Source organism: Balaenoptera ricei, chromosome 5 (genome assembly GCF_028023285.1).
Source record: "Balaenoptera ricei isolate mBalRic1 chromosome 5, mBalRic1.hap2, whole genome shotgun sequence".
Taxonomy (NCBI): Eukaryota; Metazoa; Chordata; class Mammalia; order Artiodactyla; family Balaenopteridae; genus Balaenoptera; species Balaenoptera ricei.
This window is the reverse complement of record NC_082643.1, coordinates 121,221,594-121,241,987: the sequence shown is the minus strand read 5'-3', so window position 1 is coordinate 121,241,987 and position 20,394 is coordinate 121,221,594. Positions and strand designations below refer to the sequence as shown.

Here is a 20,394-nt window from a genome sequence, read left to right as displayed (position 1 = left end):
AAATGTTCAACTTCTAAATTAAAAACAATCAAGTATTACTAGCAAAGTTTACTTTAATCAATTGAATTTCCTTCCTGCATTCATTCTTTCAACAAATGTTTACTGAGCCATGTACTATGCCAGGCACTAGAACTGACATTTTAATGAGGAAAGACAGACCATAATTCAGTGAATAATAAATTGTAGAGTGTACTAGAAGAGTTATGCTCTGAGTGCTAACGGAAAAACAATTCAAGCAAAGGGGATGAGAAGTGTATATAATGGGAGATGGTTTGCACTTTTAAATAGGATAGTCTTGGAAAGTGTAATTGAGAACGTTACCTTTGTACAAAGATTTGAAGGAGGTGAAGATGCCACTCTGGAGAAGGCATTTCTAGCAGAGTGAACAGCATGCCTGGCATACTGGAAGGTAGTGAGAAGTCCAGTGTGGCAGAATAAATATGAACAAAGAGGAGAATAGATGAAAAGCGTGGATGGGAAAGACAGAGAGATCATGAAGGGCCTCAAAAGCCCTTTGTAAGGACTTTGGCTTTAAATTTAAATTCTCCATGAAAGCCATTGAGTTTCACTTCACAGCACAAAAACATGAGAGGACAGAACATTATAGGTCAGTTCAATTCCATTGATCAAATAGCCACTAAGATAGCAAAGCACTGAGGAATAAAGAAGAAAAGCATTAGTCTTTACAGAATTCAAGTCAGGAGACTTGTTTGCAGCCCCACATATTAGCTCATCACTTATTAGCTGTTTGGTCTTAGATAAGTTCTTGTTATCTCTGATTCATAATTTCATCTATAGAATTGGGACAAGAATAACAGCCCTGTTTAACATAGGTTAAATGTTTCAAGAATTATAAAACACTACATTATGTTAGTTTTCTTCTTTTTGTTTTAACTCTGTGGATTGTAACTTCCTCTAAAGTGATCTAAATGATCCTAAAAACTTTCATACAAATTTTTAATAAATGTAGTTATTATTTTACAACATTAAGAAAGCTCTGTATCGGTAGTTAACTTGTGTTTTTAATGGAAGAATCCTTTGAAATGACACTCTTTCAACAATCATTTAACTAGGCACCAGGTCTTACCCTGAACTGTGATAAGATACATGAAACAATCCTTACCATAATGAGTTGTTTTGTGATGGGCACAGACACAAATAGATAATTTTAAAATATTGTAGCTTCTGTTCCTGTGCAAGATGTCAAACTATATGTCCTCCTGGTTCTCTTCCTCCAACCCAACTCTGGAGATTATACAAAAGCAACAGATAGTATAAGGAGAAACATTAAGTAACTGGCTTCCAGAATGGGAGGGAAACAGCAGTCAAGAGATAGAGAGGGCCAAGTGTTACAGACTGGGAAAGTCTTCTTAGTTGTGACCTTTTCCATTCTTCATATTGCTCTGGGCAGAGAATTCCCACCCCACACAATGCAATGAAACAGGAAAGCTCTGTTACCACCCCAGGGCCATCTGGAGAGTAAAGGAAATTATAACATCAGGTAAGCATGGGAGGGAGATGCCAGAGGGAGGAGATATGGGGATATATGTATATGTATAGTTGATTCACTTTGTTATACAGCAGAAATGAGCACACTATTGTAAAGCAATTATACTCCAATAAAAATGTTAAAAAAGAAAAATCAGGTAGGCATCAGAGAACAGCTGGTTTGGGAAGTGGTAACAAGTACAGACACCTGCAAGGCCCCTGCGTGTTCTATCCTCACCCTACTCCACAAAGAGAACAGAGGATGGTAGGACCTGGAGAAGATCACGCCTCTAACCAAGTAAACAGGAAGTTCTTTTTGGAATCAACTCTTAAGCCATATCACCCCAAATCAAGCCCTTACGTCCCCACCTCTGCTCTCTGAAACCATCCAAAGAAACACAATTCAGAGCCTAATGCTTTCATTCTTCTCCTCATGTAAATATTACTAGCTTATAACTTGGTACTCCCAGGAAAAAGATAACCAGATACTTGCAGAGTATGAGCATTATGAGAGAAAGGAAACAAACTGAACAATCTACACCACAGGAAACAGAATGAACAGACCAAAGGGAACACAAATTTAAAATAAACTTAATAAATATCCACCAATTGAATGAGTACATTTTTGAAACTGCTGAAAGCAAAAACTCAAAGGATGAGTTAACTAGCAAAATGAATAGAAGGAAACATCATACTAATGAGCAGTAAGTTCAGGTCTAGAAATTCTCCTAAAAGTATTAAAAAAACAGAGTCGAAAATATAAACATTTTCAAAAAGCTAAGACACACAGATGAAATCTAAAAGTGTCAATAACTATCTAAAAGGATTCCCAGAAAGAAAGGGGAGAAAGTAAACAGAGTAGACACTTTTAGAAAGATGAAGATTTTCCCAGAATCAAAGGCTGAAAAACCCAGAAAGAAAAACAATAGATAACACAAAAATCCAAACATGATGTGAGGAAGAAAGGAAGTAGGATGAAAACTGTGAAACCTTTAGAGAGAGAGAGAGACTGATTTTTCAAGCCCATTAATAGGCAAACAACAGAAAGAAAAAATAAATCTAAAACCAAACTTTTGAAAAGCTAATAAACAAAATCTTCACAAGCATGATTAAAGAAAAAAGAAAAAGAGAAATATAACATGAATAGGATTGATAAAGGAGAAATGACCACATGTAGATGAGCAACCAAAAGAAATATAAAAGAATACCACTTAAATCTTATGACAATAACTTCGAATATCTAAAGGAGCAGGTAATTTCATAGCAAAATTCAAATTACCAAAATTAACTCAAATGAAGTAGAAAAATTTTTTAAAGACTACAAGAAAATGGAAAGGAGACAAAAGTTCTTCCATTGAAAATGGCATCTGGATCAGATGGATTCAAAGTTAAATTTTACCTAAACTTTAAAGAACTGTTAATTCTAATGTTAAAATACTGCAGGCCACATGAAAATAAAATACAAAGAACCCCAAATCATGTCATGAAGCTAACATAACCTTAATATCAAACCATGATAAACCTCAGACCAGTGTGACATGTGATTAAAGATGTAAAACTTATAAATAAAACACTAACAAACGTAATCTATCAATGTGTCAAAAGAATAATGTACCATTGAAAAAAATAATAAGGTTTATTCTAGGAATTTAAATGTGATTCTATATTTATTCTTTCAATAAATATTTGGGAAGCTGTGCAGAAAAGAGCTAACACAGCAATATTTATAACAGCTGAAAGGTGGAAAAACAACCCAAATGTTCAACTAAAGAATGAATAAAATACTGTGTGTGTGTGTGTGTGTGTGTGTGTGTGTGTATACACACACACAATGGAATATTATTCAGCCATAAAAAGAAATGAAGTACTTAAACATGTTACAACATAAACACTGAAAACATTTTGATAATTGAAAGTCAGTCACAAAAGACCACACACTATAAGATTCCATTCATACAAAATGTCCAAAAGAGAGAAACCTAGAGACAGATAGTAGATAAGTGGTTGCTTAGACTGGAGAAGTGGGGGCTATGGAGAACGAGTGGGGACCGGCATGGAAAGTGATAGGTAAAGGGTACTCAGATTCTTTTTTTTTCCTTCCAGTTTTATTGAGATACAACTGTCACATGCACTGTGTAAGTTTAACATGTACAGCATAAAGATTTGACTTACATACATTATGAAATGATTATCACAATAAGTTTAGTGAACATCCATCATCAAATATAGATACGCAATTAAAGAAGTAGGAAAAAATATTTTCCTTGTGATGAGAACTCTTAGGATTTACTCTCCTAACAACTTTCATATATAACAAACAGCAGCGTTAATTCTATTTGTCGTGTTGTGCATTACATCGCTAGTTCTTAGTTATCTTATAACTAGGAGTTTGTACCTTTTGACAACCTTCATCCAGTTTCCCCACTCCCCCCACCCCCTACCTCTGGTAACCACAAATCTGCTCTTTGTCTATTGAGTTTATTTTATGTTTGTTCATTTTTGAAGTATAACTGACCTACAACATTATGTTAGTTCCTGTTACACAACAAAGTTATTTGGTATTTCTATACATTTCAAAAAAAAAGTTACAATATGTCACCTTACAAAGATATTACATAGCTATTGACTATATTTCCGACACTGTACATTTCATACCCATGACTCATTTATTTTGCAAGTGGAAGTTGGTACCTCTTAAGCTCCCTCACTTACTTCTTTCCTTCCTCCGACCCTCTGCCCTCTGGCAACTACCTGTTTGTTCTCTATATCCACAACTGTTTCTGTTTTGCTATGTATGTTCATTTGTTTTGTTTTCCAGAGTCCACATATAAGTGAAATCATACAGTATTTGTTTTTCTATGTCTGATTTATTTCACTTAGCATAATGCTCTCTAGGTCCATCCAAGTTGTCACAAATGACAAGATTTCATTTTTTATGGCTGAATAATATTCCATTGTATGTATATATTTATATATACATGTATACATATATATATATATGTAACACCTCTTTATCCATTCATCTACAATGGGCACTTGGGTTGCTTCCGTATCTTGGCTATTGTAAAGAATGCTGCAATAAACATAGGGGTGCATACATCTTTTCAAAATAGTGTTTTTGTTTTTTTCAGGAGTGGAACTGCTGGATCATATGGCAGTTCTTTTTTTCTTTTTCTTTTTTTTTTTGGCAGCTCTATTTTTAATTTCTTGAGGAATCTCCATATTACTTTCCACAGTGGCTGACCAATTTACATCCTTACCAATAGTGCATGAGGGTTCCCTTCTCTCCACACCCTCACCAACACTTGTTATCTGTTGTCTTTTTTATTGACAGCTATTCTGACAGGTGTGAGGTGATATCTAATTGTGCTTCTGATTTGCATTTCTCTGATGATTAGTGATGTTAAGCATCTTTTCATGTGCCTGTTGGCCAGCTGTCTGTCTTCTCTGAAAAAATGTCTATCCAGATCCTCTGCTCATTTTTTAATCAGGTTGTTTTTTGGATGTTGTGTTGTATGAGCTCTTTGTATACTTTGGATATTAACCCTTTATCAGATATATCATTTGCAAATATCTTCTCCCATTCAGGAGGTAGCCTTTTCCTTTTGTTGATAGTTTCCTTCACTGTACAAAAGCTTTTTAGTTTGATGTAGTCCCATCTGTTTATTTTTACTTTTGTTTGCCTTACCTGTGGAGACATATCCCCAAAAATATTATTAAGACTGATGTCAAAGAGAGTATTGCCTATGTATCCCTCCAGAATTTATGGTTTCAGGTCTTATATTTAAATCTTTAATCCACTTTGAATTTATACTTGTGCATGGTGTGACAGATTAATCCAGTTTGATTCTTTTGCATGTAGCTGTCCAGTTTTCCCAGGACCATTTATTGAAGATGTTGTCTTTTCCCCTGTATATTCTTGCTTCCTTTGTGGTAGATCAATTGCCCATATGAGTGTGGGTTCACTTATGGGCTATTTTGTTCCATTGATCTATGTGTCTGTTTTTCCGCCAGTATCATACTGTTTTGATGACTGTAGCTGTGCAGTATAGTTTGAGGTAAGGGAACATGATACGTCGAGCTTTGTTCTTCTTTCTCAAGAATGTTTCAGCTATTCAAGGTCTTTGTGCTTCTATACAAATTTTAGAACTATTTGTTCTAGTTCTGTGAAAAATGCCATTGGTATTTTGATAGGGATTGCACTGAATATGTAGACTGCCTTGGATAGTAGGATCATTTTAAAAATATTAATTATTCCAATCCATGAACACATCCATCTGTTTCTATTGTCTTCAATTTATTTCATCAGTGACTTACAATTTTCCAAGTACAGGTCTTTTACCTCCATAGTTAGATCTATTCCTAGGTATTTTATTCTTTTGGATGCAATTATAAATGGGACTGTTTTCTTAATTTCTCTTTCTGATAGTTCATTGTTAATGTATAGAAATGCAACAAATTTCTCCGTATTAATTTTGTATCCTGAAACTTTAATGAATTCTTTGATGTGCTCTAGTAGTTTTTGGTGCCATCTTGAGGAATTTTCTATGTATAGTATCATTTCATCTGCAAACAGTGACAGTTTTACTTCTTCCTTTCCAATTTGCACTCCTTTTATTTTTTTTCTCATCTGATTGCTGTGGCTAGGACTTCCAATACTTTGTTGAATCAAAGTGGCGGGAGTAGGCACCCTTATCTTGTTCCTGATCTTAGAGGAAATGCTTTCAGCTTTTCACTGTTATGTGAAATGTTTGCTGTGGACTTGTCATACATAGCATTTATTATGTTGAGGTAGGTTCCTCTATACCCAAATTGTTGAGAAATTTTATAATGAATGGATATTGAATTTTGTCAAAAGCTTTATCTGCATCTACTGAGACGAACATATGATTTTTATTGTTCAGTTTGCTAATGGGGAAATCACACTGATTTGCAGATACTGAACCATCCTTGCATCCCTGGGATAAATTGACAATGACATATGACCTTTTTAATGTATTGTTGAAATCAATTTCCTTATGTTTTGTTAAGGATTTTTGTGTCTATGTTCATCAGTGATATTGGTCAGTAATCTTTTTTTTGTGATATCTTTGCCTGGTTTTGTTATCAGGGTGATCCTGGCCTCGTAAAATGAGTTTGGAAGTGTTCCCCTCTCTTCAATATTTTGAATAGTTTGAAAAGAATAGGTGTTAACTCTTCTTTAAGTGTTTGGTAGAATTCAGCTGTGAGGCCATTTGGTCCCGGACTTCCATTTTTTGGGAGTTGTTTAATTACTGATCCAATTTCTTTACCAGTAATTGGTCTGCTAATATTTTCTATTTTTTCCTGGTTCAGTCTTTGAAGGGTGTACATTTGTAGAAATTTGTCCATTTCTTTTAGGCTGCCCATTTTATTGGTGTATAATTGTTCATAGTAATCTCTTAGGATCCTTTTTATTTCTGTGGTATCGATCGTAACTTCTCCTTTTTCATTTCTGATTTTATTGATTTGGGTCCTCTCCTCTTTTTTCTTGATGATTCTGGCTCTTAGTTTATTAGTTTTGTTTATCCTTTCAAAGTACCAGCTCTTAATTTTATTAATCTTTTCTAGTGCTTTTTTTTTAGTCTCTATTTCACTTATTTCTGCTCTGACCTTTATGACTTGTTTCCTTCTACTAACTTTGGGTTTTGTTTGTTCTTCTTTCTTTAGTTCCTTGAGGTGTAGGGTTAGGTTGTTTGAGATTTTTCTTCTTCCCTGAGGTAAGCTTGTATCACAATAAACCCTTCTGAGAACTGTTTTTCCTGTGTCCCACAGGTTTTGGATTGTTGTGTTTTCATTTTCATTTGTGTCTAGGTATTTTTAAATTTCCTCTTTGATTTCTTTAGTGATCCATTGGTTGTTTAGCCTCCACATGTTTGTGTTTTTTTTGTAGTTTTTTTCTTGTAGTTGATTTCTAGTCTCAAAGAGTTGTGGTCAGAAAAGATGGTTGATATGATTTCAATTTTCTTAAATCCACCACAGCTTGTTTTATGGCCTAGCATGTGATCTATCCCAGAGAATGTTCCGTGTGCTCTTGAAATAGCTCTAACGACCAGAAGGGAGTGTGCTGTTGCGGTGGGCTGACTACTGTGGGCAGTCTAGTAGGCATGGCTGGCTGCCATTCTGGTTGACTGCCAGGCACTGTTTTGCGTGGAGACTGCCAGCTGCTGGTGGGTGGGGCCAGTTCACAAGGCTGCTGGCTGTGGGGCCCGGGGTGGAGGCAGTCCTGGAACTATTGCTACCCCACTGGTGGGTGGAACCAGGTTTTGGAGTGGGTGGCTGCAGGAGTGGGGGTCTTCATTCTAGAGTCAGCCTGCTGGTGGATGGGGCTAATTCCTGACACAGCTGTCTGCAGGGTCCATGGTGTCCCAAAGCTGTTGCTAGCCCACTGGTGAGTGGAGCTGGATCCTGGGGCAGCTGGCTGAGGGGTCCAACATGTCTCCAATCTGGTGGCGAGCTGCTGGTGGATGGGGCCAGGCCTAGGAGATCCCAGGCTAGTGCAAGCTCACTGGAGGACAGAGCTGGGTTCCCAGTTCTCTGGCTGCAGGGCCCTAGGGGATCTTGGAACTGGTGTGGGCATGCTGGTGAGCAGAGCCCATTCTGACACAGCTGGCTGTGGGGTCTGGTGTATCCCAAAGCTAATGTTAGCCTACCGGTGGGTGGGGCCAGATCCCAAGGTGGCTGGCTGAGGGGCTGTGTTGGTCTTGGGGCTGGTGTCTGTCCACAGATGGGTGGGGCCAGGGCCCAGGGGTTCCCAGGCCTGGTTCCTGCCCAGTGACTAGCAGGTAAGGGCAGATCCTGGAGCTAGTGCTGCCCCACTGGTGAGCGGAGCCAGGTCCTGGGGCCTGGCTACAGGTTCCTGGAGCTGGTGCTTTGGCCTGCTGGTGGGTGAGACTGAGGCCCAGGGGATCCCAGGGTTAGTGCTGGCCCACTCTTGGGTGGAGTTCTAAGGTCCCTGGCTGTGGGGTCCTGGGGCTAGTGCCAGCACACCAGTGTGTGGAACTGGGTCCTACAGTGGCTGTGGGCTCATAAGATCTTAGAGCACCAGTCCTGCTGGTGGGTAGGGCTGAGCCTCAGGCCAGCTAGTTTCTTGGCCTGAGGCATCCTAGTATTTGTGCTGACAGGCCAGTGGGCCTGGCCAGGTCCCAGCACTAATAAGCTAGAGAGAAGAGTCCCAAATGATGCTTGCCAGCACCAATGTCCATGTGGTAGAATGAGCTCCCAAAAATGGTGCCACCACTGTCTATGGCCAGGATGAGCCCCAGCTGCCTTCCATCTCTCCAGGAACACCTCCAAGATCAGCAACTCAGACTGACCCAGGGTCCTTTTTAAATTACTGCTTACCCTGGGTCCTAGAGCATGTAAGATTTTGTATGTACCCTTTAGGAAGGGAGGCTCTATTTTCCACAGCCCTCTGGCTCTCTAGAAAGTAAGCACCACTGGCCTTCAAAGTCAAATGTTCTGGGGTCTCATCTTCCCAGTGCAGGACTCCCAGGCTGTGGAGCTCGATGTGGGGTATGGACCACTCACTCCTTGGGGAGAATCTCTGCAGTTGTAGTTATCCTCCCATTTGTGGGTGTCTAACCTGGGGGTTATGGGTCTTTACTATACTGCATCTCTGCCCTCTTACCTGTCTCGTGTATATCTTTAGTTGTAGAACGTATTTTCTGCTAGTCTTCTGGTTTTACTCACTAATAGTTTCTCTGTAAATATTTGTAATTTTGGTGTATTCATGGGAAGAGGCGAGCTCAAGGTCTTCTTACTCTGCAACCCTTGGCCACCCCACCAGTATCATACTGTTTTGATTACTATAGCTTTGTACTACAGTTTGAAATCAGGAAGTGTGATGCCTCTAGTTTTGTTTTTCTTTCTTAGGATAGCTTTGGGTCTTTTGTGGTTCCCTACAAATTTTAGAAGTGGTTTTTCTCTTTCTGTGAAAAATATCATGGGAATTTTATAGGAAATGGACTGTATTTATAGATGGCTTTTGGTAGTATAGACATTTTAACAATATTAATTCTGCCAATCCATGAACGTGGGGTATCTCCATTTCTTTGTTTGGCTTCAATTTCTTTCATCAACATCTTATAGTTTTTAGTGTACAGATCTTTTACTTCCTTGGTTAAATTTATTCTTAAGTATTTTATTGTCTTTAATGCTATTATAAATGGAACTGTTTTAGTTCTTTCTTTTTCGGACAATTCATTGTTAGTGCATAGAAATGTAACAAATTTCTGTATGTTGATTTTGTATTCTGCAACTTTACTGAATTTATTTTTTAGTTCCAGAAGATTTTTGGTGGCTTTTAGAATTTCCTATATACAATATCGTGCCATCTGTAAACAGAGAAACTCTACTTCTTTCTCTCTGATGTAGATGCCTTTTATTGCTTTTTCTCGCCTAACTGCCCTGTCTATAACTTCCAGTATTATGTGGAATAGGAGTGGTGAGAGTGGGCACCCTCATCTTCCTGATCTTAGAGGAAAAGCTTTGGAGTTGAGTCTGATGTTAGCTGTGGGCTTAAAAATATGGCCTTTATTATGTTGAAGTATGTTCCCTCTACGCCCGCTTTGTTGAGAACTTTTATATTGAAAGTAAGTTGAACTTTGCTAAATGCTGTTTCTGCATCTACTGAGATACTCATATGATTTTTAACTTTCCTTCTATTAATGTGGTATATCACACTTATTGATTGTGCAAATGTTGAGCCACCCTTGCATCCCAGGGATCAATCCCACTTGATCATGATGATGGATCCTTTTAATGTGCTATTGAATTTGGTTTGCTAATGTTTTATTGAGAATTTCTGCATCTATATTCATCAGCAATATTGGCCTATTGTTTTCTTCTCTTATAGTGTCCTTATTTACCTTTGGAATCAGTGTAAAGCTGGCCTTGTAAATGAGTTTGGAAGTATTCTCTCCTCTTCAATTAATTGGAAAAGTCTGAGAACGATTGACAATTTTATCTTACGCAAGTATTTCAAACTTATGATTTAAAATTTTGAATTTGAACTTGAAAATGTGCCAGGAGTTTGAAAGGGGGGGGCGGAAGGAGAGAAAGAAAATCAGTGCGGCTTTCTTATGAATCAGTGCTTTACCAGTAATAAGTTAACCCCAAAAAGCAAGATTCCAGGGCTTCTTTCCTTCATTACCCTAGATACTAACTCCATTTTCTTCCCCCAAATTTTAAGCCCAGTACCTTAAATAATTAGGAAATCTACAGCACACTAAAGTCTTTAGTTGGGGTAAATTTCTTTCCCTATTTTTAAAACGGAGAAGACTAGGCTACATAGAATTTATTCAAATTCTAACAAACAGTGATTTGATTAGGCTACTAGAACAGTCTAGGTAAATGGTAATAATAGCTTAAATTGGACTCATTTTATGGTTAAATTATGTGTCCCCCCCCCCCAACACCAAGAAAAAAAAAAAAGATATTTTGAAGACCTAACCTCTAGAACCTCTGGACATGACCTCATTTGGAAACAGGGTTTTTGCAGATGTAATTAGATTATGAAGAGGTCATTAGGATGAGGCCTAATCCAAAAGACTAGCAGAAGTCATTAGAAGAAGACACACACACACACACACACACACACACAGAGAATACCATGTGAAGATGACAGGCAGAGGTTAGAATGATACAGCTAAAAGTCAAGGAAAACCAAGAATTGATAGCCACCACTGGAAGCTAGAAAACGGCAAGGAAGGATTCTATGCAGAGCCCTGAGAAGGAACCAATCCTGCCAACACCTTGATTTTGCACTTCCAGCCTCCAGAACTGTGAGAGAATAAATTTCTATTGTTTTAAGCTATCTCGTTTGTGGTACTTTGTGACAGCAACCCTAGGAAACTAACACAATAGCTGATAAAGCCATGAGACTCCTTTATCTGTTCTTTTAAGTATATTGGGTTTTGATTATAAAATAGTATTTGTTTTTTATATAGATATCTAAAATACATATAAATACTGCATAAAGGAAATTAGAAATAACTACAGTCTAGGTATAGTAGGATAGAATAGCAGTAGTATAGTCGTACAGAATCACTGTTAATAAAGCAATTGAAGTTATTCTTAATAGTACCCTGGCCCAGCCATCAAACTGTAAAGTGAAATTTCATTTTAATATCTTTTCACAAATAAGCAATACAGCTACTCAAGGACACACTTAAGACTTTTCACTGATATATTACAACTATTCATCTTACTGGTAAAAGTATTTAAGGCTTTATTTTAGATAACTAGATTGCAAGCTATCTATAGGTATACAGATACATACACCTATATATAAATATGTAGCAAGTTAAAGCAATAAAAAAAACTCATTTGTTATAGAGCTATCTAATTTTTATAAAGTTGAAGGATTACAGTAAGAAAGATAATTGAAGAATAGATGTCCTTTGATAGAGAAAACCACTGTCACTCTACAAATAGAGGAACTGGAGAAGACTATACTAGAAAATTTATAAAACAAACACAGAAAATAAAACTAAAGCAATAAGGACAATCTATACCACCACCACCAAAAACAGCAAATTTTAAGTAATTTTCAATGTTTTGTACTTTTTTTGCTCAGTTTCTTTGCATACAATAAAGAACTGTGCTTTATTTCTTCTGGCTTTTACTAATCACAAGTTTTCACTGGTAACTAATTAGAGAAAAACAAGAGTGCATGTGTATCCAGGACACAGCGTATGAACATTAAAGGCAATGGCTTATGGCAATCTGCTTTAAGACATCATCTTCAGAAGAAAAGCATGCCAAAGCAGGCATAACCTCACATTCCTTTGCCTTGACAAAGTCCCAAACTGAACTCTTGTTTTACCTACATCTTCTTCCCCATCTTAGCTGATGGTAACTTCATCATCCCAGTTGCTCAGAAGAAATATCTTGGTATCATCTTTGACTCCTCTTTCTTGCATATCTCAGTCAGAATGTGACCAATTCTCACCACCTCCACTTCTACTATTCTGGTCTTAGCCATCATCAGCTCTTCCCAGGATTGCCAGAACAGACTCCTAACTATCTCCTAGCTTCTACCCTTACCCCTTACAGTCTATCCCCAAGATTAGACCAAGAAATCCTTCTAAAATTAAATCATAAAGTCATCCCTCTGCTCAAAACCTTGTAATGGGTCCTTATTAATTCAGATTAAAAACCAAAAAGTCTCTATAATGGCCTGCAAAGCCCATACAACCTGCTAAGAGTAAAAAACACTTTACTCTATACTCTCACACCGCTTCTGAGCCCAGATGTGTGGGTTTTTACACAACAAGCAATTCTCTAATGCTCAGCAGAAATTATAATTTAACTCAATTTGACATTACCAGAGTTAGGGTAAGATTCCACAAGTCAAGGGCTCAGTCCCACCAGACTGACCCCCCCACTTCAGACACCAACCACAAGTCCCAAGTTGTCATCTGTACTTCTGATCAATAACCAATAAGTTAGGGGTTCCCACCGACCTCTTCCATGGATTCAATTCACTTGCTAGCACGGCTCTGGAAAATAGCTTACTTGAGTAGATTTCAAGTTTATTTTAAAAGGATACAACTCAGGGACAGCCAGATGGAAGACCTGCATAGGGCAAGTATGTGGGAAGGGGAGCTTCCATGCCCTCTCAACAAACACCACCCTCCCAGCACCTCCACAACTTCCCCAACCCAAAAGCTCTCTGAACCCCTTCAGTTAGGACTTTTTATGGAGGCTTCATAACGTAGGCATGCTTGATTAAATATCTGGCCATTAGTGAGTAGCTCAATCTCCACCTCTCGCCTCCCTGAAGGGGTGGGGGGGGAGGGGGGGCTGAAAGTTCCAATCCTCTAATCACATGGTTGGTTTCCTGGCAATAAGTTCCCACCCTGAGGCTAACCTCCAGCCACCAGTCATCTCATTAGCACACAGAAAATTTTTATCACTTTGTAGATTCCAAGAGTTTTAGGAGTTGTGTGCCACGAAACAGCCAGATACCAAATATATATTTCTTATTATGTAACACCCGCCCATCTTCTCACCTCTAACTTCATCTCTAACTACTTTCCCTTTACATTCTCCTTTTCAGCTTCATGGGCCACCATGAAAACTCCTGCTCTAAAGCCTTTACACTATCTATTCCTCTGCCTGGAATACACTTCCCCTTGATACCCACAGGGCTTCTCCTTGGCTCACTGCATGATTGCTGTGCTCAAAAATCACCTTCTATATGAGGCCTGTACTTATTTAAAATTGCAACCCATTCCACGTTCCCAATTCCCCTTTCCCTGATCTATTTTTTCTTTTCTCCTTGGCATTCTTCACCAACTAATATAGTATACAATTGATTCATTATTTTTATTATTGTTTATTATTGTTTCTCCTCCCAATCCTCTTAGAATATAAAGTGAATTCCAAGCATCTAGAACAATGCATAGTACATGGTAGGTAGTTATTAAATACTTATTGAATGAAGCTCAGGAAATAAAGTGAAACCTCAATCAACAAACCCTCTGAAATCAACAAAGATGACCTAGGCACTAAGGGTACAGGACAATTTCCCATCACCTTGCAGCTAGGTTAGTGTCAGTACTATACTGACAAGGAGGTAAGATTATCTCAGGCCTATACAGCAGTACCTTATAGGAGGAAAAATATTCCAGGGTTCAAACAGCCTGCTCACCTAAAAACAGGGAGGGCCGTCATTAAAGGGGCAGGAGCTTATTGTGCAGGCTGAGAAGTTTAGAAGAAGCCAAAGCACAAAGTACCTGGTAAACAAAGAATGCCCTGATGTGTTCTTGACAAGGATGGAATCCATGTTTTGATACGGACCTCATGATTCCCAATTATTCTACCTCTGAAAAGCTTCCACCAACAAAGCACATTACTCAACTACTCAATCATTAAAAGCAGATGAGGTCCATCATCTGTAATCATAATCTATATTAAAAAGTTCATAGAATTATTATAAGAATCGTCAACCATGTATAAAATACCTAATAAATGCCCAAAACATAGCAGGCACTCGGTAAAGGCAAGCTAATTATAATGACAGCAAAAACACAATCTTCGATATAAAATGATTTTTTAACAATATAAATACACATTTGAAGAAAAAGTAAAAGCTGTATTATGATATTTTATACCCCATTTTATTATTTCTCCATTTCCTTAAACTGACATATCAATCTTGACTAAAGCCTTAATCCAGATTAGTGGCATCAGATAAACTGTACAATAAAGTATTAATTTCTAAATTTTAAAATCTATTAATAAGTCATTCTTAGTAGAAAAAAAGCAGTTTCATTTATAGAGCTATCCTACTTTAAGAAAACTTAAAATATGAAAAATTCTAATTTACAAAAAAATGTTTGGGAATGCTTCACTTTACAAGTGGATTCACCATAGTATTATTTTAAACATTCATTTACAAGCTGTTTGGGCTAGAGAAAGAGAAATGAGTTACAATATTAGAAGGCAATGCATCAGAAAGAAAGGGAAAGCAACTCTGAAATAACAATGTAAGCAACAGAGAAGACTTAATTTAGAAAACTTCAACCTACGTACAACTTTTCAGAAAAATTCAAAACTTCCTTAATGACGATTTTAATTCATAAATAACAGGACAATCCATCCAGCCATAAACAATAACTAGCGCACCCAAAATGCACCTTGACATTGCTCACATCATGTCTCTGGGTCGGAAGAATGCTCCCCGCACCTGCATTACCAACCCTTGTGCTGTCCATCCAGTATTCTCCTTACACTTAAGATGCAATACACATATCATCTTCATTCCCTTAGTTTTTCCCTCTTCCCTCTATAGCGACACAATATAAATCTTTAACAATGAGATGTAAAAAATACAGTGGTAACCAAAAATGAAGATAATTCACAGGTGTGGTATGGATAACTGGGAAGCTGGAAGAGAAGGGAAGCAGCACCTTGCAAAAGCAAGGGTGTAAGAAAAAGACTATTTTATCTTTGGAAACTCAATGCAGTTGGGGGAGGATTGGGAATAGCCAGAGACAAGGCTTAGGAAAGGTAGAACTTATTTCTGACTACTTCAACATTGTCTTATTAATTTTCCAATCTCTAGTGCCTAGCATACAACAATAGGTGAATAAATATTTACTGAATAAATTTGCTAGCTTGGAAAAGCACAAAAAGTAAGTAAAAAAAAAAAACCTTCCGAATTCCAAAGGAAAAGTATTTCTTCAAACTGCTTTTTGCAGGTCAATATTTGTAAAAATAGAAGACTAATGTAATTATTTCCAAGTTAATTCAAAAATACCACAACAGCTAACTGACTTTATTCATTAAAACAGCTAAGATATTGAAATATGATTTATGTTGTATAACGTTTTATTTTCTGATGAATTACAAATATATGAAGCAACTTTTCTGAAGTGACTCATCTAAAACAAAATTTCTTCAACTATATGCAATGGTTTGTGGCACTCTGGGGTATGTCATGGACACCTTTGATGGCCTAATGAAGCCTATGGACACCTTAGAATAATGTTTGTAAAGCACAAAATAAAATTCATGGGACTAAAATTAAAAAGGAAGAAAAAAAAAAGAATGTATATGATTCCAAAGAAAAACAATTACATTAAAATTCAGTCCTAACCACAGACCACAGTTCTAATCATGTACCCTTAGTTTATAAAAGAACTGCTGATAGAGGATATGGATTAACTTGGAAAAGCAAAGAACAAATACTTCAGCCTAAATATTCTATATATGTAGTATTCCTATTATTTAAAGAAAATAACTAGCCAAGATTAGGATATTAAATAGTTATTTAAAGTTTAAATAACCTCTGACGATTTTATCTGTGGTAGAACATTTCTTGTTCCTATTGTGTGCATATACTGTAATGCAAAATTTTCTAAAATCGTTACATCTGTACAAAATTAATAATACACTGTTACATATGTATCATCACTAATTAGTAGCTATCTCTCCAAATATGACATAAATTAGCACACTTCCTCCTTTAATCCAAGAGCTCATGAGCAACAGTAGGCTATACTGACAATCTTTTGAGCCCAAACACATCTAGCACACCCTGTGTTCAAAATACTTCCAGATGAAATATCTAAGTTACCTTACTGTAGGGTGACTTAGGGACTATAATTAAGAAAAACCTTATAGTTAAAGCTGTCAAATACCAAGATCTGCTAAATATTTTAGTAACTAAACATCCCTGTAGGATAGCTCAATCTACCACTTTATAGATTTCAAACATATTTTTGCAAAATTGTAGGGTAAAAAATGTCCTTTCTAGCATGATAGGTGAGTTCCAAACAGTTCCAGCAGGGAAAATAACTGTGATTTTGACTTTTGAATGTGTACACTACCTTAAAACAGAATTTTCATCTTTAAACTCTGTCTTGCTAAAACAAACTCCTAAACCATGATCCCAAAATTGTATTTGATACTACACAGTTTAAAATAAACATTTGACACTAAATAATAGAAAAGATCTGGAACCACAGCACATACTAAAACTATAAGTTTTGTGATTTTTTCTTTTTTTTTAAGAAAAAGAAAACTAGGTGAAAAATGGTGCCCTTCCACCATTAAAATTGCTTTCTTTGTAAAAACTATTTTTTCGTATCTTCTAAAGAAAATAATATTAATGAATGACTATTGGTGTCAAGTTCCATGAACTATATGCAATCTACATACATTTATAAAAAGGTTTTTTTAGTTAATAGGGAAACGGAAAGATCTGTTCTTGGTTGCTTATTTTTCACACTCTAGTAAAAAATACACTAACTACCAGTGAGTTGAATTGAATAAATCACCATCATGATTCATCACCAGTAATCATGAACCTAAACAAATTGTCCAAAGAGCTCGTTTTAAAAACGTCTAAAATGTAAAATAAAAACAAAAAAACCTTGTTTTTTCAGAACATAATTAACTCCTACCTACAGTGAGTTTGTCTATTTGGAATTATGACAATGGTAGATAAATCATATATTCTGATTTTGCAAAAATAAGTTTCGTTTGTTTTAGTTTCTCTTTACAAGATTAAGGATTTATACCTAGACCATCATCATGGAACTGAAAAGACATAGAAAATTAAACTAACAAGAAGTATTAACTTAGCCAAAAGTTCATTTCAATCAGAATTTTGTTAGTAATTTCTCCTCCTTTTAAATATTGAGAATTAGCAACGCTTTTCTTTAAAGAACAGAACTAAAAGTGAATCAGACCTTAATCACAAAGACCCTGCTAAATTTAAACATCCCTCAGAAACAGCCTTGAAAACTCCTTGCAAAAAAATACATATTTTTTTCCAGATGAGAAAACATTTGGCCAACTCTTCTATCTAACAAATAAAGCCTTGCAGTACATTTTGCAAGCATTAATCAGGCTTCGCATTGATAAAGAAAACCTTGTAGCAGGATAACAAAACCTCAGAGCACGCTCAGATTGCAGGCTTTAGAAACCCTTCGTATTACACCTGTGCAAGTACTTCCTGTTCTCCAACGATGTTTAAAAGTAGTTTGGTTAACGTCCCATAAGTCGCCATTTAGAAGCTAAACATTAACTTTCTAAATTACTACTACCACCCAGAAACCACCAGCCCAAAGATTCTCACGAATCATCTCTTCTCCAAAGAGGGCAACATAACTACCTGGACCCCTTTCAAAAGCTGCTGCTCGGGAGAGGCAGTGGCTTGAAAAGTGAGGGGCAGGCGCCAGGTAAGCGTAATATTCATAATCCCAATGCACTAAGCGACCCAGCAGGATCCCAGGTTCTGCCCCTGGCCAGCCCTCAAACACAGCAGCAACTAACAACCACGACCCAGTAAGTACAGCACCTCCTCCCTCCGCGCGCGCCCCCAGCCTGGCCAAAGGCATCTCCGCCAGATCCCGGACGCGGCGGGAAGGAGGCGGGGAAGCTGCGTGACCTCGGGCGCTGGAACCCGGGCAAAGAACCCTGAGTCTGCCCCGAGGAGGGTGGGGCGGGGGAGGAGGTCGCGGGGCTGCGAGGGGAGAGACGAGGCCTGGGACTGGAATGAGGGTCTCCGAGTCAGGCCCATGGGGGTAGCAGGTCGTTGGACCTCCATCCAGGGACTAGTTTTGGAGACTTACCTTGAGCTCTGCCCTTTTAGTGAGGGGAGCGTGTGGCTCAGGTAGAGAAATACGGGCCTTCTACCTCCCGCTGGCCCAGCTCCGCCTCAAGCTGACAACAGGCTGACACGCCAACAGCTGCCACCGTAACCGGGGTTCACCGAGAACTAGAGCAGAGGCAACCAGTCTCCGCCGCCCAAAGCGCAATCCTGCACACGGAGCATGCGCACACGCCTCAACACCGCCAGTCAGGGCAGCGACACCTGCGATCAACAGGTCCTGGGAGCCCCGCCCCAATCCCCGCCTCGCCCCCGCCCCGCCTCCTCGGAGCGGGCCCCGCCTTCTTACTCAACGAGCTGGCTCCGCCCCCGCACGCGATTTCCCGGCTTTCCGGACCTGCCGAACTGTGTTCCCGCGGGGGTTCGTTGGGGCGCGCGATCCAGTTGACTTACTCGGAGGCGCAAGATCCCGCGAGAGCAGGAGCTTGACCATTTTTCTTAAGGCGGGAGCAGAGCGCTGTGGCTTAGCTGTTGGAGAAAGGTGGCTGCAGGTTGGTCTGTGTGGTGTAGAGGGAAGGAAGGGATAGCTCCTCAGGTGGAGGTGGTTATTGATACTCTTGGTCGTTTGTTTATTCAGTATTTTCTAAGTTCAGGGACGCGAATCCACCAAGGACTGGGCTTTAAGTTAGGAGTTGTTACCTCAGAGAAAACAACCTGTACTGCCTGGCTTCGAAACCCTTGCGAATACGCAGTTCTCTTTAGCATCTGTTTGCAGTTAAATGACTTCCATTGGTATGAATGTATATCCCCCAGCTGGTTGTTTCGTGACTATTAATAAAATGAAAGCCTTAATAAACACGTTGACCCGGTTAGTGGTTAATTGTGGTGAGAAAAATGTGGCTGCCTCCTTAACTGTGCTTTCAACAGGTTTTAAGTTGCAAGCTAATGCTTGGGAAATGGGCTAAACTTTGTTTTGGAATAACTTGTTTCTTAGGAACAGTAGCAAATGAAAAACCCACTGTCTACAGATCCCTCAATAAGTAGTAAGGTTTTGGAACTCATTTCAAAGCTGTTGCAGGTACAACATAGAGATTATAAAAACTGATTAAACTCGTAGGTAACTCTAAACGTTTATTTGAAGAAACAGAACGAAGAAACGTTTTAGGTCGGTATAAGCGAAGAGTACCTGGGACTGAATCAATGAGAATTTATTGAACATTTAATGTTCCCTTCACTGAATTGAGCACTGAAGAAAATACAATGAAATTTCAGACATGGTTCTTGCCTTCAGGAAATTTAAAACGTTTGGAGAATGAGGGAAAAAATACTCTACATTTAAAAAATAACACCATTAATTCTACCCATGGTTTCCTTAGTGCCACTTTCTCCTGGTTCTGCAACTACCTCTTTGATGCACTTTAAATATTTTTCTTCTTATGTGTGCCCTCTGTGTTTCCAAACTATCCATTTTCTTTTGTTGTTAGTCCTCTTGTCTCCTTGAGCAATCTCTTCCCCATGATGGACTTGCCTACTAAGTATCCTGGGCACCATGGACTCCCAAATGTATATCTTCAGGTTAGACACTTTTAAGCAACAGCATCTTCGTTTGGATTTCATATAGGTACTTAACTATGTCCCAAATTGACGTGGGCATCTTTACCATTCCCTGTTCTTAGTGCCATATCTCTTCCCACCCATCTGGAACCAGCCTGCTTTCATTCCCTATTTCAGATAATAGCACCCAGTTGCCCAAGTCAAGAATCCATGGGTACCCCTATATTACATTTCCTTCATTTCCTCTATCCTAATATCAAATTCTA

The 20,394-nt window shown here is 38.3% G+C and overlaps 1 protein-coding gene across 3 annotated transcripts in view; it reads right to left on the bottom strand.

The window, feature by feature from the left end:
* The window catches only part of USP53 (ubiquitin specific peptidase 53), a 73,776-nt gene extending 54,798 nt beyond the window's left edge, over window positions 1-18,978 (bottom strand). Inside the window, exons 1-2 of one of the 3 annotated variants that reach the window (XM_059923512.1) lie at window positions 18,924-18,978; window positions 1,124-1,245 (exon numbers count right to left, since the gene is read on the bottom strand). The gene's annotated coding sequence lies outside the window, so the exon portion shown is untranslated. Of the gene's footprint in view, window positions 1-1,123; window positions 1,246-18,596; window positions 18,849-18,923 lie in introns of those variants that run through there. The other 2 variants (XM_059923511.1, XM_059923510.1) reach the window with 2 other exon arrangements.
* Window positions 18,979-20,394: the final 1,416 nt, after the last annotated feature.